The following is a 19,818-nucleotide window of genomic DNA, read 5'->3' as shown; positions in this document are numbered from 1 at the left end:
CATCTTTTCATTCTGCTGGTTCATTTTATTTTCTGAAGCAGGAAGATGTTATGAAGCCAAAAACATGTATGGGCACTTTAAGACAGATCGGGTTTTGTTGAATAGAAATTAAAATCACAGATGCCAGCTAAAGGTCACACTGTTCCACATGTCACCATTAGCTGAGAAATTGATACCTGAGTTTTGGTTGCTGTTTTGACAGCCATTCAAATGCAACCAAACAGTTTAAATAACGCTCAGGATACCAGAAACCAACAGAATTTGAATATTATTGTTTGGACACCTGGACAGCTATCAAATTATGAACACTGCATTTTGAACACTGAAGGGAGAGCTGCTGCCATCCAACAGCAGAGCAACTGCTGTAGAGCAGGAGTGCAAACTGGCTATCTCAAACACTCTCTATCAAAGACACACGTTCATGTAAACCTAGTTGCAATAATAAAAAGTGACCCAGGGAGATCAGCAGCTGAAAGAGTGAACACAGAGTGGGAGGCACGGTGGCACAGTGGTTAGCACTGTTGCCTCACAGCGCCAGAGACCCGGGTTCATTTCCCGCCTCAGGCGACTGACTGTGTGGAGTTTGCACGTTCTCCCTGTGTCTGCGTGGGTTTCCTCCGGGTGCTCCGGTTTCCTCCCACAGTCCAAAGATGTGCAGGGCCAGGTGAATTGACCATACTAAATTGCCCGCAGTGTTAGGTAAGGGGCAAATGTAGGGGTATGGGTGGGTTTCGCTTCGGCGGGTCGGTGTGGACTTGTTGGGCCGAAGGGCCTGTTTCCACAACGTAATGTAATCTAAAGTAATCTAAACAGTGGGGAAAAGAGAGACTGTATGGCCTTGAGATTTTAATGTTTCATATGTGGGTTGTTGGAACAGCATATTTTTACAGAGTTGGAGTCAGATAGTAAGTAGCTAAGAAAAGAGGGGCTTGTATTTGTGAATAGTTGCTGTTTAGTGTTTGCTATTAAAGTTAAGAAACTAACTTGATAATTTTTGTTTAAATAGTGGAATGTAGGAGATCTGTGTTGCTCATATTTTAATAGATTACAAGGTGAGGCGAGCTTTTCTGGGTGTTTGGGTTTAATTAACAGAGGGGTTTGAGTCCACCTTGTAAATGCCCATCCACGCTAACCCCATTTCCCTGCAGTTGGCTCATATCCTTCCAGTCCTTTCCTATCCACATATTTATCCAAATGTTTTTGAAATGTTGTTAATGTACCCCCCTCAACCACATCTGCTGGCAACTCATCCACGTATCAGCCCTCTGTATAAAGAAGTGGTCCTTCAGGGTCCCTTTTCTTCCTTTCCCTTTAACCTTAAACTGATCCCCTCTAATCCTCGATTCTCTACACCTTGGAAAAAGACTGAGAGCATTAACCCTATCGATACCCCTCGTGATTTTATACAGCTCTATAAGGACTCCCTCAGTCTCTTTCACACGAAAGAAAAGGTCCTAGCTTGTCCAACCTCTCCCTGTAACTCAGACTATTGGGTCCTGGCAACGTCTTTGTAACTTTCTTCTGCACTCTTTCTAATTTAATAACATCCTCCCCATAACAAGGTGACAAAACTGAACACAATACTCCAAGTGTGGCCTTACCAAAGTCCTCTGTAACTGCAACATAAGATCCCAATACTCAATACTCTATACTCAATAACCTGCCTGATGAAGGTCAATGTGCAAAAGCCTTCTTCACTGCCTTGTCTACCTGTGACTCCACTCTTAGAGAACCGTGTACCTGAACACCAAGGTCCCTCTACCCAATGCACCCCTTAACCCCTCCCATTCACCATGAAACTCCTACCTTGATTTGAGTTTCCAAAATGCAAGACCTCACGCTTCTATATTAAATTCCATTTGCCATTTCTTGGCCCACTTGACCACCTGATTAAGGTCCTGCTGCAATTTCTGATCATGCTCCCACTTACTTTAGTGTCATCTGCAAACTTACTAATCATACCTTGTACATTCTCAACCAAATCATAGATAACAAACAGCAATGGACCAAGCCTCCAGTCTGACAAACATCCTTCCACTCAACCCTCTGCTTCCTACCATCAAGCCAACTGTGTATCCAATTGGCCAGTTCCCCCAGCATTCTACGAGATGTAACCTTCCTGAGAAGCCTGCTATGTGGAACTTTATCAAAGGCCTTACTGAAATCCATAGAGACTACGTCTATCACTCTGCCCTCATCAAACGTCCTGGTAACTTCATCAAAGGACTCTAAGAAATTTGGGAAGCATGATCTCCCACTCACAAGTCTATGCTGACTGCTCCGAATCAAACCCTGCATAAGTAATGGGTGCAGTCAATGGTATGCTGTACTTCATTGTAAGATGATTCGAGTACATAAGTAAAGCCATCTTCCAGCTGTTGTAGAGCCTTGCTGAGAGAGCATTTGGGACACTCTGTACAGATTTGATGTCCTTTTTAGGAATGATCTCCTTACCACAGACACTGATGATGGTATCATGAGGACAGAGTGAAGAAGCTGAGTGTTTAATTAGTAGAGCTTTGAGAGACGAAGAAATGGTGTTGCTGAAACACGAGGAGTGGCAGCGATCTCTTATTTCCAAAACAGACATTGATAGGGAGAGAAATTCCATACTTTACCCAGGATTGATTGGTGTGATTTATTGTCACGTGTATCTCAATACAGGGAAACACTTTGTTTATGAGCAGTGGAGGCAGATCATAGTAAGGATGGCCAGACAGATCATAGGGTGGAAATAGACTTGGACAGAGTAAGGCATACAGGTTACACTGAACAGGACATGCACTAGACAAGGTCAACATGAACAAGATCAATATTATTTGAACTTAGAGAGGCCATTCATCAGTCTAACGTGACTTTCCTAATAGTTTATATGCCTAAATTAACTCTCCCCACGTTATTGTGCAGTCGGCGAGTGAACCCTGTACTAAATGTCAGGTTGCTCACAATCCCCAACAGCAGCCGCAATACCTTCCATCTGAAACAGGTAGCCATTCCCACCACCTTCTGCCCTACACAGAGAACAAAGGTTTGGCTTCTCGGAGATGGAAGATGCCTTCTTGAGACTTCACACAAGACATATGGCTTCCCTCCTCACCATTAGAAAACCACATTATAGTCCCACGTGTGTATCATGAGCAACGGAGCCAGGAGGAACAATGTGGAGCAGTCTGTCTGTGCAGCCTCTGCCCCACTTGTTCATCATGTTAGAGCATCAATTAGGAGACACTTAAGACTGCCGATGCTGGAGATCAGAGTAGAGCATCAATTACTGGAAAAGCACAGCGGGTCAGGCAGCATCTGAGGACCAGGAGAATCGACATTTTCGGCATAAGACATTCATCAGGAATCAGCATCAATTACCTCATTCTGCCCCCGTTAAGTGCATTGAGGTGGGAATGGCCTCCTGCTGTTCCTGTGTAAGTGACTCAAGGGAATAATTGGCTTCAACCTCGTCCGATTGGACAGGGCCAAGGGCCTGACTGGTTACCCCTGGTTCCTGTCTGACAACTCATTGTACTGACTAGTGTGACAATGTTGCAGCTTTAAGAGGTTATTTTGTCCTGGTTTCTTTTAAGAGAGAGATTGAACGATCATTACAAAGCTGGCTAGATAATACAACTTAAGTAAACAGCTATGGAGGCCTTGGGTTTATTTTACTGAATGGGTGTGGCCAGCTCTCACAGGTTAGGATCACTGGGTTTTGGTTTCTCGGCAACATCAGAAACTATTGGGGTCTCCACAGAGTTGGAAGCTTCAGTGAATGTTTCCTGGCTGCTGCTCTCTCTGAAATTTCTCTTGATGCTGTTTTTAATTCCTGGATTGGAGAAATATTTGGGACAATCTGTGTCTAAATATTCCTTTCTGCCAGGAGCTGTGTTTATGGGATTTTCCCATATTGGAGCAGTTCATTAGTAATAGTTCCTAGATCTAGTATTCTGTTAACTTGTCAATAGAATTACGTTATTCTAAATTCCTCTTTCTTTGGTTTCATTTTATCTTCCGTGTTTAAGTAGATGGTGTTTTGCTTTACACCGAGTAGTTTGACCAGTCACATTGTATCTGGAACAGAAACTTTACATTTCCTTTAAAATAAGAAAACATTAGAATCTACGCTACTGCCTTCAAATATTTTCGAGGGGCTCTGGTGTGGTCCTTCACACTGGACTCCTTCTCTACCTGAGTAATAGGCTGGAGGCACTGAATGGGTTGTCCCTGTTCTACTCCAATTGTGCCAATGTGCTGAATGACTTCCTATTATTCCTGTGAAACCAGCGTGAGGTGCTGAATGAACTCTTGTTTTACTGTGGCAATGCGCAGTGTCAGGCAGTGCTGTTACATGAATGTGACAGACACGTTAACAGCACAAGTCTCAATGGTGTCTGGATCCTGCTACACACGGACACAGACCAGTTCAGGGGCTGACAGGGGACAAAATGTTCTGAACATTGTGGAATCTTCAGCGACCATCCCCACTTCTGATCTTATGGTGGGGAGATTGGGGGCGGGGAGACATTGATGAAGCAGCTGAAGATGTTTGTGAAGGGGAAGCTACCCTGAGGATCTCGCACAGAGGTGACCCAGGACTGAGATGATGAACATCTTCCTTTGTGCCATGTTTGACCCCAAACCCTGGAGAGGTTACTCTGATACCCATTAAGTTCCGTTTTGTTAAGCTCCTTTATATCAACAGAAGTCAACCACTGCCTTGATATCAGGGCCAGTCATTTGTATCTGAACCCCTGTCTCAACCTCTTTTGTTCCCATCAATAGGCCATGATATGGGAGCAGCAAGTGTTTTCTTCAAACAGGTAGTATTGAATGTCAGGATTTCTCTCCTCAAGGGTGTTCGGGGAGCTAGATGACTGAACGTATTTGAAGAGGAGGTAGATGGAAATTGACCTGTCAGAGAGTTGAGGGCAATGAAGAATTGAATATGAAAGAGGATTTGAGATGAAGAGCAGATCAGTCATGATCTTAAAGAAGGGCAAGGCAGGCTTGGGGGGTGAACAACATGCCCCTGTTTCTGATGTTCTCACATTCTGTTATTGGAAAGTTAGTGGGTGTTATTTTCATGAATGTTCTGATATTGAAGGTTGCAGTCAGGGAGACCAGAGGATTTTGTGAGCCATCCCTGAGTGAGGTATGGGGCCTGTATTCACAGTGAATCTGGGTGTACGATATAACCAACAAATGAAGCACAAGTTGCAGAGAGGGGAAGCTCTGTGAAGAAAGATGAGGGGCCTCTTTCATACCCAGCCTGGGTTTTCCAATTACATTTCCCAATTCACTTCAAACCGTGTGGGACAGTACTGAGAGGCTGAATGGTCTCCTGTGTTTCTGTGCAACAGGTTATAGGAGTAAGTGGCCTCCAACTGCTCCTGTGTAGCAGGTTTGAGGGGCTGAATGGAACACAAAAACATGGGACTGAGGAGCAGGAGTGGGTCATTAGATACTTTGAGCCTTCTCCACCAGGAACTAAGATTGTGGCTGATCAGGTTGTGGTCTCAGCCCCACTTTCCTGCCTGCGTCCCATTGTGCATGACTCACTTCTCTGTCAAATATTTAACTAATGCAGCTTTCAATCAATGTGAACATAGAGACACGATAACTTTCCACTGAAGAGAATTCCGACTTGAAAGGTCCTTTCAGAATTATTCGTCATCCCTCTTATTGAATCAGAGAGTCATGCAGAATGGAAACAGACGCATTAGTCCAATCTGTTCACTCCGATCGGATATCAAATCTGATCTCGTCCCATTTGCCTGCATTAGGCCAATATTCCTCCTGTGATTTTACCCACCTTGACCACTTCCTCTGACAGCACTTTCTGTACACACACCACTCGCTGTGTGAAATATTTACCTTCAGGTCCCTTCTAAATCATTCGCCCTCTCGCCTTCAATCGATGCTGTCTTGTTCTGGACTTCCCTATCGTTGGGAGCAGAACATGGCTGTTCAGAATTTCCATGCCTCTGATGATTTTATAAACCTCTATAATGTTGCCTCTCAACCTCTGTCACTCTAGGGGGAAACACCTCAATGTAATCAACCTCTCCCTATAGCTCAAGTCTCCAGTCCTGGAACATCCGTGTAAGTCATTTCTGCAGAAAACCGAGTTGTACTCAATGCTCTGACTGATTAAGGAAAATGTGCCAAATGTGTTCTGTCCCACTCTGTCTACCTGCGAATCACTGCTACAGGTAATCATGTACGTAAACATCAGAAAGTTAACATGATGGTAGTGCCAGCATATAGGACGACCAGTGATACATTGATCATTATTGAGATTAGATTGTGTTGGGAACATGAGCTGAACATGTCAGGAAGTGAAATCCAATCAATGGGTTCAGGGTGGTTAATATACAAAATAACAGATAGCCCGGAGTGAGTTACAGACTGGAATCTAATCGAGGGGTTCGGGTGGTTAATATACAGAATACCAGATACCCCGGAGTGAGTTACAGTCTGGAATCTAATCAAGGGGTTCAGGGTAGTTTATATACGAATAATAGATACCCCGGAGTGAGTTACAGCCTAGAATCTAATCGAGGGTTTCAGTGTGGTTTATATACAGAATAACAGGTAGCCCAAAGTGAGTTACAGCCTGGAATCTAATCGAGGGGTTCAGGGTTGTTTATATACAGGCTAACAGATAGCCCAGAGTGAGTTACAGCCTGGAATCTAATTGCAGGGTTCAGGGTGGTTTATACATAGAATAACAGATAGCCCAGAGTGAGTTACAGCCTGGAATCCATTCGAGGGGTTCAGGCTTGTTTATATACAGAATAGTAGATAGCCCAGAGTGAGTTACAGCCTGGAATTTAATCGAGGGGTTCAGGGTGGTTTATTTACAGAATAACAGATAGCCTGGAGTGTGTTACAGATTGGAAACTAATCAAGAGATTTAGGATGGTTTATGTACAGAATAACAGATACCCTGGAGTGAGTTACAGACTGGAATCTAATCGAGGGATATGTTAACCTTTTTATGAGAAATAATTTGTAACTGGGAGTGAGTCACAAAGTGTACTATTGGCCAACTGGTTGCAAATCTTGACTCACATAAACATAATGCAGTCACAAACTACACAACTTTACTGACTCCCAACTTTCCTAGTTTGAGGACTATCCTCCTCTGTTTTCCCCTTTCACTGAAAGTATTAATATACTTTTTATACTGCACTGCCATTCTGGTGACAGTGCTACCTATCTCTCCCTCTCTCATTTATCTTCAATCCTGTTGAAAGATACTTAAACCAACAGATGCACAAAGTTCCAGGAAGAGTTTTGTTCAATTGCAGGTGCATTATTTTCTATTATTCGTGGACAACACACAATTTGAACCCACAGAAGGTCAGTGTGGGATTTGAGAAACCCTTCAATTTGGGATGAGGCCTAGCCAGGCAGGATTCTGATCCAACGCTGCAAATCTACAAATCAGTGGCTGAGCTCTATCAGGTTTTGTATATTATGTTTCTCTCATATATTAGGAGCTTGGAAAGTAAGGCAGAACTTACTGGAATGTCACATTGTCTCTCCGCCTTCATTGTAAACAGGATCTGGGATATGCATTTTAATCCCCTTCAAAGAGCTGTCTCCATTTCCTATCTCTGCTAGCATCAATGAATGGAAATGGCTTTTGACACATTGCCCCCTCTCCCTTGCTGAAAGTATTCCTGACACAAATCAGTCAGGCAGACATTTTAGATTTGTCCACAGCCACCATTTTATATCAGCAAAACGATGACATTGAGTTTATAAATAAGGAAAAGCAAGAGAGACTGGCAACATCAATACAGTTCGAAAATATATAAAACATTGAACACGCACACAGAATCACACATAAACAGACATACACAGACAGACAGAATCACACACACACAGATACAGACACCTTCCAGAAGCTGTCTCCATTTCCTACCTTACAAGGGAATTCATGATATAATGATGCATTCATGCAGGACAGGAAACAACTTTTGAGATTTTCCCCATTGTGACAGGAATTCAGCCCCAATCTGAAACTTTGAGATATGTAATAGGACAGAAATGTACCAGCAGCTTTCTGTGTTCCTGCTCCCAATGTAACACTCGACCATTTAGTTTATCTTGTCTTCGGTCTAACATCCAACAAGGATCACTTCACAGATCCAATAACAGATCCCCAGGAGTGAGTTCCAGACTGGAATCTAATCGAGGGGTTCAGGGTGGTTTACATACAGAATAACTGATAACAAGTAGTGAGTCACAAAGTCGCAGAGTCATACAGTCATAGAGATGTACAGCATGGAAACAGACCCTTCGGTCCAACCCGTCTATGCCGACCAGATATCCTAACCTACTCTAGTCTCTTTTTCAAGCACTTGGCCCATCTCCCTCCAAACCTTCCCATTCATATACCCATTGAGCTGCATTTTAAATGTTGCAATTGTACCAGCCTCCACCACTTCCTCTGACAGTTCATTCCATTCATGTACCACCCTCTGAGTGAACAAGTTGCCCCTTAGGTCTCTTTCATATTACCTCTCACACAAAACCTATGCCCTCTAGTTCTGGACTCCACACCCCAAGGAAAATACTTTGTCTATTTATCCTATCCATGCCTGTCATGATTTTATAAACTTTGATAAGGTCACCCCTCAGCCTCTGATGTTCCAGGGAAAACAGCCCCAGCTTATTCAGCCTCTCCCTGTAGCTCAAATCCTCTAACCCTGGCCTCCTCCTTATAAATCTTTTCTGAACCCTTCCAAGTTTCACAACATTCTTCCGGTAGGAAGGAGACCAGAATTGCATGCCATATTCCAGCAGTGGCCTAACCCATGTCCAGTCGAGCCACAACATGACCTCTCAATGCCTATACAAAAACTCTGACCAATAAAGGAAAGCATACCAAACGCTGCCTTCATTATCTTATCTACCTGCCACTCTACTTTCAAGGAGCTACGAACCTGCACTTCAAAGTCTCTTTGTTTAGCATCTCTTCCTCAGATTAAGTGTATAAGTCCTGCTCAAATTTGCTTTTCCAAAATGCAGCACCTCGTGTTTATCTAAATTAAACTCCATCAAGTGGAATATAATTGAAGGTTTTGGGTGTTTTTGAAACACGCCAGTCACACACACAAGGAAGTGAGTTACACGTTGGAATCTAAACGAGAGGGTTCCGGGTGATTCATATAATCCCGACAGTGGGGAAACAAGCCCTTCAGCCGAACAAGACCACACTGACCCTCAGAAGAATAACCCATCCAGACCCATTTCCCCACATATACCCCTGACTAATGCACCTCACCTACACATCCCTGAACACTGTGGGCAATTTTAACACGGTTTGGATTGGATGGTTAATATACAGAATAACAGCTACCCAGGAGTGTGATACAGACTGGAAGCTAATCAAAGGATTGAGGTGGCTAATGTGCAGAGCCCCTTAAAATTGGAAGTCAGTTACAGATTGGAATTTTATCAAAGGGATTCAGGACGATGATGTGTACAATAACAGATACCCCAGAGCGAGTTACAGACTGGAATCTAATCGAGGGTTTCAGGGTGGTTTATATGCAGAATAATAGGTAGCCCGGAGTGAATTATAGAGTCATAGAATCATAGAGATGTACGGCATGGAAACAGACCCTCGGTCCAACCTGTCAATGCCGACCAGATATCCCAACCCAATCTAGTTCCATCTGCCAACACCCAGCCCATGTCCCTCCAAACCCTTCCTATTCATGTACCCATCCAAATGCCTCTTAAATGTTGCAATTGTACCAGCCTCCACCACTTCCTCTGGCAGCTCACTCCATACACGTATCACCTTCTGCGTGAAAAAGTTGTCCCTTAGGTCTCTTTCATATCTTTCCCCTCTCAAACTAAACCCATGCCCTCTAGTTCTGGATTCCCTTACCCAGGGTAAACCTCGATAAGTTCACCCCTCAGCCTCAGACACTCCAGGGAAAACAGCCCCAGACTGTTCAGCCTCTCCCTGTAACTCAAATCCTCTAAGCCTGGCAACCTCCTTGTAAATCTTTCTGAACTCTTTCAAGTTTCACAACATCTTTCTGATAGGAAGGAGACCAGAATTGCACGCAATATTCCAAGAGTGACCTAACCAATGTCCTGTATAGCTGCAACATGACCTCCCAACTCCTGTACTCAATACTCTGACCAATAAAGGAAAGCATACCAAACGCCTTCTTCACTATCCTATCTACCCGGGACTCCTCTTTCAAGAAACTATGAACCTACACTCCAAGGTCACTTTGTGCAGTAACACACCCTAGGACCTTACCATTGAATGTAGAAGTCCTACTAAGATTTGCTTTCCCAAAATGCAGCACCTTGCATTTATCTGAATTAAACTCCATCTGTCACTTCTCAGCCCATTGGCCCATCTGGTCCAGATCCTGTTGTAATCTGAGGAAACCCTCTTCGCTGTCCACTACACCTGCAATTTTGGTGTCATCTGCAAACTTACTAACTGTACCTCTTATGCTCGCATCCATATCATTTATATAAATGACAAAACGTAGAGGGCCCAACATTGATCCTTGTGGCACTCCACTGGTCACAGGCCTCCAGTCTGAAAAACAACCCTCCTCCACCACCCTCTGTCTTCTACCTTTGAGCCAGTTCTGTATCTAAATGGCTAGTTCTCCCTGTATTCCATGAGATCTAACCTGTTAATCAGTCTCCCATGGGGAACCTTGTTGAACGCCTTACTGGAGTTCACATGGACCACATCTACTGCTCTGCCATCATCAATCTTCTTTGCTACTTCTTCAAAAAACTCAATCAAGTTTGTGAGACATGATTTCCCACGCACAAAGCCATATCGACTATCCCGAATCAGTCCTTGCCTTTCCAAATACATGTACATCCTGTTCCTCAGGATTCCCTCCAACAACTTGCCCACCACTGATGTCAGGCTCACCGGTCTATAGTTCCCTGGCTTGTCTTTACCGCGCTTCTTAAACATTGGCACCACGTTTGCCAACCTCCAGTCGTCCAGCATCTCACCTGTGACTATCGATGATACAAATATCTCAGTAAGAGGCCCAGCAATCACTGCTCTAGCTTCCCACAGAGTTCTCGGGTACACCTGATCAGGTCCTGTGGATTTATCCACCTTTAACCGTTTCAAGATATCCAGCACTTCCTCCTCTGTAATCTGGACATTTTGCAAGATGTCACCATCAATTTCCCTGCAGTCTATATCTTCCATATGCTTTTCCACAGTAAATACTGATGCAAAATATTCATTTAATATCTCCCCCATTTTCTGTGGCTCCACACAAAGGCCGCCTTGCTGATCTTAGAGGGGCCCTATTCTCTCCCTAGTTACCCTTTGTCCTTAAAATATTTGTAAAAATACTCTGGATTCTCCTTAATTCTATTTGCCAAAGCTATCTCATGTCCGCGTTTTGCCCAGCTGATTTCCCTCTTAAGTGTACTCCAACTTCCTTTATACTCTTCTAAGGATTCGCTCGATCTATCCTGTCTATACCTGACATATGCTTCCTTCTTTTTCTGAACCAAACCCTCAATTTCTTTATTCAGCCAGCATTCCCTATAACTACCCGCCTTCCCTTTCAACCCTGACAGGAAGTTACAGCCTGGAATCTAATCGCGAAGTTCAGGGTGGTTTATATACAGAATAACAGATAGCCTGGAGTGAGTTACAGCCTGGAATCTAATCGCGGGGTTCAGGGTGGTTTATAAACAGAATAACAGATAGCCTGGAGTGAGTTACAGCCTGGAATCGAATTGAGGGGTTCAGGGTGGTTTATATACAGAATAACAGATACCCTGGACTGAGTTACAGCCTGGAATGTAATTGAGGGGTTCAGGGTTGTTTATATACAGAATAACGGATACCCCGGAGTGAGTTACAGCCTGGAATCAAATCGAGGTGTTCAGTGTGGGTTATATACAGAATAACAGATAACCCAGAGTGAGTTACGGCCTGGAATCTAATCGAGGGGTTCAAGGAGGTTAGTATACATAATAACAGATAGCCCGGGGTGTGTTACTGCCTGGAATCAAATCAATGTCTGTTCACTTTAAGATAGGACGGGTTTTGCTGAATCGAAAGTACAGCCACAGATACCAGCTAAAGGTCATACTGTTCCAAATGTAACAATTAGCTGGGAAATGGAAGCCTGAGGTTTGGTTGTTGTTTTGACAGCAATTCAAATGCAATCAAAGACTTTAAATAATGCTCAGAATATCAGAAGCCAATGAAATTTGAATATTATTGTTCCTACACCTGGAAATCAATCAAATTATGAGAATTATTGGATCATAGGAAGTAAATAAACCCAGCATTTTGAAATTAGAGGGAGAGCCATCCAACAGCAGATTAACTGCTGTAGAGCAGGAGTGCTAACTGGCCATCTCAAACACTCTCTATCAAAGACACATGTTCATGTCAAACCTACTTGCAGTAAAAAAAAAACATGACCCAGGGAGATTAGCAGCTGGAAGAGTGAACACAGAGGGGAAGATAGAGACTGTGTGGTCTTGAGATTTTAATGTTTCATATGTGGGTTGTTGGAACAGCATATTTTTTTACAGAGTTGGAGTCAGATAGTAAGTAGCTAAGAAAAGAGGGGCTTGTATTTGCGAATAGTTGTTGTTTAGTGTTCACTATTAAAGTTAAGAAACTAACTTGCTAATCTTTGTTTAAATAGTGGAATGTAGGAGATCTGTGTCGCTCATATTTTAACAGATTACGATGTGAGGCGAGCTTTTCTGGGTGTTTGGTTTTAATTAACAAAGGGATTCGACTCCACCTTGTAAATGTCCATTCACACTAACCCCATTTCCCTGCAGTTGGCCCATATCCTTCTAGTCCTTTCCTGTCCACATATTTATCCAAATTCTTTTGAAATGTTGATGAACCCCCCTCAACCACATCATCTGGCAGCTCATCCATGAAACAGCCATTTATGTAAATAAGTGGTCCCTCAGGTTCCCTTTTATTCCTTCCCCTTTAACCTTAAACTGATCCCCTCTCATCCTCGATTCTCTAAACTTTGGAAACGACTGAGAGCATTCACCCTATCCATATCCCTCATGATCTTATACAGCTCTATAAGGTCCCCCCTCAGTCTCCTACACTCTAATGAAAAGATCCTAGCTTGTCCAACCTCTCCCTATAACTCTGACCATTGGGTCCTGGCAATGTCCTTGTAAATTTCTTCTGCACTCTTTCTAATTTAATAACATCCTCCCTAAAACAAGTTGACAAAACTGAACACAATACTCCAAGTGTGGCCTTACCAAAGTCCTGTGTAACTCCAACATAACTTCCCAACTTCTATACTCAATGTCCTGCCTGATGAAGGCCAGTGCGCCAAAAGCCTTCTTCATTGCCCTGTCTACCTGTGACTACACTCTCAGAGAACCGTGCACCTGAACACCAAGATCCCTTTGCCCACTGCACCCTTTAAGACCCTCCCATTCACCATGAAACACCTATCTTGATTTGAGTTTCCAAAATGTATTCCATCATACATCTATATTAAATTCCATTTGCCTTTTGTCTGCCTACTTGCCCACCTGATTAAGGTCCTGCTGCAATTTCTGATAAACTTCCTCACTGATCATGCTCCCAATTACTTTAGTGTCACCTGCAAACTTACTAATCATACCTTGTACATTCTCAACCAAATCATAGATAACAAAAAGCTATGGACCCAACCTCCAGTCTAACAATCATCCTTCCACTAAACCCTCTGATTCCTATCAACAAGCCAGTTCTCCCAGTAATCTACGTGATGGAACCTTCCAGAGCAGCCTGCCATGTGGAACCTTATCAAAGGCCTGACTGAAATCCATAGAGACTACATTTACTGGTCTGCCCTCATCAACATTCTTGGTCACTTCACCAAAGGACTCTAAAAAATTTGGCAAGCATGATCTCCCAATCACAATTTTATGCTGACAGGTCTGAATCAAACCCTGTGTAAGTAATGGGTGCAGTCAATGGTATGCTGTGCTTCATTGTAAGATGATTCGAGTACATAAGTAAAGCCATCTTCCTGCTGTTGTAAAGCCTTGCTGAGAGAGCATTTGGGACACTCTGTACAGATTTGATATCTTTCGTAAGGAATGATCTCCTTACAACAGACACTGATGATGGTCTGTTGTATGATAGAAAACCACGTTAAAATCCCACGTGTGTATCATGAGCAATGGAGCCACAAGGAACAACGTGGAACAGTCTGTCTGTGCAGCCTCTGCCCCACTTGGTCATCATGTTAGAGCATCAATTATGAGACATTTAAGACTGCTGATGGTAACATGAGAATAAAGTGAAGAAGCTGAGTGTTTAATCTGTAGAGCTGTGAGAGACAAAGAAATGGTGATGCTGAAACACGAGGTGTGGCAGCGATCACTTATTTCCAAAAGAGACATTGACAGGGAGAGAAATTCCATACTTTACCCAGGATTGATTGGTGTGATTTATTGTCACGTGTACCTCAGTACAGGGAAACACTTTTTTTATGAGCAGTGGAGGCAGATCATAGTCAGCATGGCCAGACAGATCATAGGGTGGAAATAGACTTGGACAGAGTAAGGCATACAGGTTACACTGAACAGGTTTTGCACTAGACAAGATCAACATGAACAAGATCAATATTATTTGAACATAGAGAGTCCATTCATCAGTCTAACGTGACTTTCCTAATAGTTTATATGCCTAAATTAACTCTCCCCACGTTATTGTGCAGTCGACGTGTGAACCAGTACTCAACGTCATGTTGTTCACAATCCCCAACATCAGCCACAATACCTTCCATCTGAAACAGGTAGCCATTCCCACAACTTCCACCCTACATAGAGAACACCAGGCTGTCTTCGCAGAGATGAAAGGTGCCTTCTTGAGACTTCACACAAGACATATGGCTTCCCTCCTCACCACTAGAAAACCACGTTAAAATCCCACGTGTGTATCATGAGCAATGGAGCCACAAGGAACAACGTGGAACAGTCTGTCTGTGCAGCCTCTGCCCCACTTGGTCATCATGTTAGAGTATCAATTATGAGACACTTAAGACTGCTGATGCTGGAGATCAGATTACAGAGTCGATTGCTGGAAAAGCACAGCAGGTCAGGCAGCATCCTTGAAGCAGGAGATTCGACGTATTGGGCATAAGACATTAATCAGGAATCAGCATCAATTAGCTCATTCTGCCCCCGTGTAAGTGCATTGAGGTGGGAATGGCCTCCTGCTGTTCCTGTATAAGTGACTCAAGGGACTGACTGGCTTCTTCCTCGTCCAATTGGTCAGGGGACTGATTACCCCTGGTTCCTGTTTGACAGCTCGATGTGATGACAAGTGTGATGGTGCTGCAGCTTTAAGAGGCTATTTTGTCTGGGTTTCTTTTATGAGAGAGATTGAACGATTGTTACCAAGCTGGCTAGTTAAGACCACTTGAGTAACAGCTAGGGAGGCCTTAGGTTAATTTTAATGCAGCCTGAATGAGTATGACCAGCTCTCACAGGTTAGGATCAGTGGGTTTTGGTTTCTCAGTAACATCAGAAACTATTGGGGTCTCCACAGAGATGGAAGCTTCAGTGGATGTCTCCTGATTGCTACTCTCTCTGAAATTTCTCTTGATGCTGTTTTTAATTCCTGGGTTGGAGAAATGTTTGTGACAATCTGTGTCTGAATATTTCTTTTTGCCAAGGGCTGTGTTTATGGGATTTCCCTATACTGGAACAGTTCATTAGTAATAGTTCCTAGATGTATTATTCTGTTAAGCTGTCCAATAGAATTACGTTATTCCAAATTCCTCTTTCTTTGGTGTTATTTCTTCTTTCATGTTTAAATAGATGGTGTTTTGCTTACCGCCAAGTAGTTTGACCAGTCACCTTGCATCTGGAACAGACACTTTAAATTTCCTTTAAAATAAGAAAACATAAAAGTCTAGGCTACCGCCGTCAAATATTTTCAAGGGGCTCTGGTGTGGTCCATCACACTAGACTCCTTCTCTTCCTGAGTAATAGGCTGGAGGCACTGAATGGGCTGTCACTGTTCTTCTCCATTAATATCAATGGGCTGAATGGCTTCCTCATATTCCTGTGAAACTACCGTTCGGTGCTGAATGAACTCTTGTTTTACTGTGGCAATGTGCAGTGTCTGGAAATGCTGTTACATGAATGTTACTGATACTTTAACAACACAAGCCTGACTGGAGTCTGGGTCTTGCTGCACATGGACACAGACCAGTTCAGGAGCTGACGGGGGACAAAATGTTCTGAACATTGTGGAATCTTCTGTGACCATCCCCACTTCTGATCTTATGGTGGGGAGGGTGGGGGCGGGGAGACATTGTTGAAGCAGCTGAAGATGTTTATGAAGGGGAAGCTACCCTGAGGATCTCCCACAGAGGTGACCCAGGACTGAGATGATGAACATCTGTCTTAACCTCTTTTGTTCGCATCAATAGGCCATGATATAGGAGCAGCAAGTGTTTTCTTCAAACAGGTGGTATTGAATGTCACAATTTCTCTTAAGAGTGTTTGGAGAGCTAGATGACTGAAAGTATTTGAAGAGGAAATAGATGGGTATTAACCTGTCAGAGAGTTGAGGGCTATGAAGAATTGGGTATGAAAGAGGATTTGGGGCCAGGAGCAGATCAGTCATGATCTTAGTGAAGGGCAAGGTAGGCTTGGGGAGTGAACGACATGCCCCTGTTTCTGATGTTCTCACATTCTGTTATTGGAAAGTTAGTGGGTGTTATTTTTATGAATGTTCTGGTATTGCATATTGCAGTCAGGGAGACCAGAGGATTTTGTGAGCCATCCCTGAGTGAGGTATGGGGCCTGTATTCGCAGTGAATCTGGGTCTACAACATGACCAACAAATGAAGCACAAGTTGCAGATAGGGGAAGCTTTCTAAAGAGAGATGAGGGGCCTGTTTCATACCCAGCCTGGATTTTCCAATTACATTTCTCAAACCACCTCAAACCGTGTGTGACAGTCTTGAGGGACTGAATGGTCTCCTGTGTTTCTGTGCAACAGGTTATAGGAGTAAGTAGCCTCCAACTGCTCCTGTCTAGCAGGTTTGAGAGGCTGAATGGAACACAAAAACATGGGACTGCGGAGCAGGAGTGGGTCATTAGATACTTTGAGCCTTCTCCACCAGGAACTAAAATTGTGGCTGATCAGGTTGTGGTCTCAGCCCCACTTTCCTGTCTGTGTCCCATTGTGCATGACTCACTTTTTTGTCAAATATTTAACTAACACAGCTTTCAATCAATGTGAACATAGAGACAAGATAACTTTCCACTGAAGAGAATTCCGACTTGAAAGGTCCTTTCAGAATTATTCGTCATCCCTCTTATAGAATCAGAGAGTCATGCAGAACAGAAACAGACCCGTTATTCCAATTTGTTCACTCCGATCAGATATCAAATCTGATCCAGTCCCATTTGCCAGCATTTGGCCAATATCCCTCCTCTTTCAGATACTTTTTAAATGTGCAATTGTAACCGCCTTGACCACTTCCTCTTTGAGCCTTCTCCACCAGACATTAAGATTATGGCTGATCAGGTTGTGGACTCAGCCCCACTTTCCTGTCTATATCCCATTGTGCATGACTCACTTTTTTGTCAAATATTTAACTAATGCAGTTTTCAATCAATGTGAACATAGAGGCACGATAAACTTCCAGTGAAGAGAAGTACGACTTGAAAGCACCTTACAGAATTTTTCATCATCCCTCTTATAGAACCAGAGAGTCATGCAGAACGAAAACAGACCCGTTAGTCAAATCAGTTCACTCCGATCAGATATCAAATCTGATCCAGTCCCATTTATCAGCATTTGGCCAATATCCCTCCTCTTTCAGATACTTTTTAAATGTGCGATTGTAACCGCCATCGCCACTTCGTCTGACAGCACTTTCTGTACACACACCACTCTCTGTGTGAAACATTTACCTTCAGGTCCCATCTAAATCAATCCCCCTCCCCTCCAACCTATGCCCTCTTGTTCTGTACTCCCTTATCCTGGGGAGCAGAATGTGGCTGTTCAGAATATCCATGCCCCTGATGGTTTTATAAGCCTCTATAATGTCACCCTTCAGCCTCTGAAACTCCAGGGGGAAACACCTCAACCTAATCAACCTCTCCCTAAATCTCAAACCTCCAGTCCTGGAACATACATGTGAGTCATTTCTGCAGAAAACCGAGTTGTATGTAGTATTTTTAAAGTGACCTCACCAACATCCTGTACAGATGCAACATATCACCGCAACTCCTATACTCAATACTGATTAAGGCAAATGTGCCAAATGTGTTCTGTCCCACTCTGTCTACCTGCGACTCCACTTTCAAGGAACAATGTACCTGCAGCCCTAGGTCCCTTTGTTTCACAACACTCCCCAGGACCTGACCATGAAGTATATAATGTCTGCCCTGATTTGCCTTCCCAAAATGCAAAGCTTCATATTTATCTAAATTAAACTTCATCTGTCATTCCTTGCCCCTGTGTCCCATCTAATTGTGGTCTCGTTGTACTGTGAGATAATCTACTACACCACCTTTCTGATGTCATCTGTAAACTTACTAACTGTGGCCCCAATATTCACATCAAAATCCTTTACATAAATGATGAAATGCAGTGAACTCAGTACTGATTCTTACAGCACACTGCTGCTCACAAGCCTCCAGTCTGAAAAATATCCCTCTTCCTTCAAGCCATTTGTGACTAGCTTCCTCTGTGTTCCACGTGACTAAAACTTACTAATCTGTCTACCAATCAGAATGAAATACCAGCTATGAAGAGAGGCTGAGTAGGTTAGGTTTATTTTCACGAGATAAAAGGAGATTGAGGGGACCTGATTAAGGTTTGCAAAATCATGAAGGGTATAGACAGGGTGGATAGAGACAAGCTTTTTCCCAGGGTGAAGGATTCAATAACGAGAGGTCGTGCTTTCAAACTGAGAGGTGGAATGTTTAAGGGGGATACACGCGGTAAGTACTTCACACAGAGGGGGATGGGCATTTGGAACGCGTTGCTAGCAGAGGTGGTAGAGGCAGGCACGACAGATTCATTTAAGATGCGTCTGGTCAGATGCATCAGTAGGTGGGGAGCAGAGGGATACAGATGCTTAGGAATTGACCAACAGATTTAGCCAGTACATTTGGATCGGCTCAGGCTTGGAGGGCGAAGGGCCTGTTCCTGGGCTGTAAATTTTCTTTGGCCTTTGTTCTTTAAAAGAACATCTTGCTGAAGTCCATATAGACAATGCTGAAAATGTGTTGCTGGAAAAGCGCAGCAGGTCAGGCAGCATCCAGGGAACAGGAGAATCGACGTTTCAGGCATAAGCCCTTCCTCCTGTTCCCTGGATGCTGCCTGACCTGCTGCACTTTTCCAGCAACACATTTTCAGCTCTGATCTCCAGCATCTGCAGTCCTCACTTTCTCCTCCATATAGACAATGCCTACCAAACTGCCTTCATCAATCTTCTTTACCACATCTTCAAAAGACTCAACCAAATTAATGAGTCATGATTTCCCATGCAGAAAGCCCTTGCCTTCCCAAATGTATTTAAATGCTATCCCTCAGAATCCCCTCCAACAACTTACCTACCACTGACATCAGGCTCAGCGGTCTATAGTTCCCCGGCTTTTTGGGTCACTGTTTCCTTTTCTAGTCCCACTCCTCCACTGCTCACAACAAATGTTAAATATAACCAGATTGGTGATATGGCCGATGATATCGGTCTCAGACTGGGTCAGGGTCAGTTTTAGGAACAAGTCAGGCTAGTTTCTTTAATCTGCTAAAATAGCACGTTTATGATCCAG

The sequence above is a fragment of the Chiloscyllium plagiosum genome, unplaced genomic scaffold (assembly GCF_037043375.1).
Source record: "Chiloscyllium plagiosum isolate Xiang-an unplaced genomic scaffold, Cpla_swu_hap1 HiC_scaffold_53Y, whole genome shotgun sequence".
NCBI lineage: Eukaryota > Metazoa > Chordata > Chondrichthyes > Orectolobiformes > Hemiscylliidae > Chiloscyllium > Chiloscyllium plagiosum.
Note: the sequence above shows the minus strand (reverse complement) of the source record.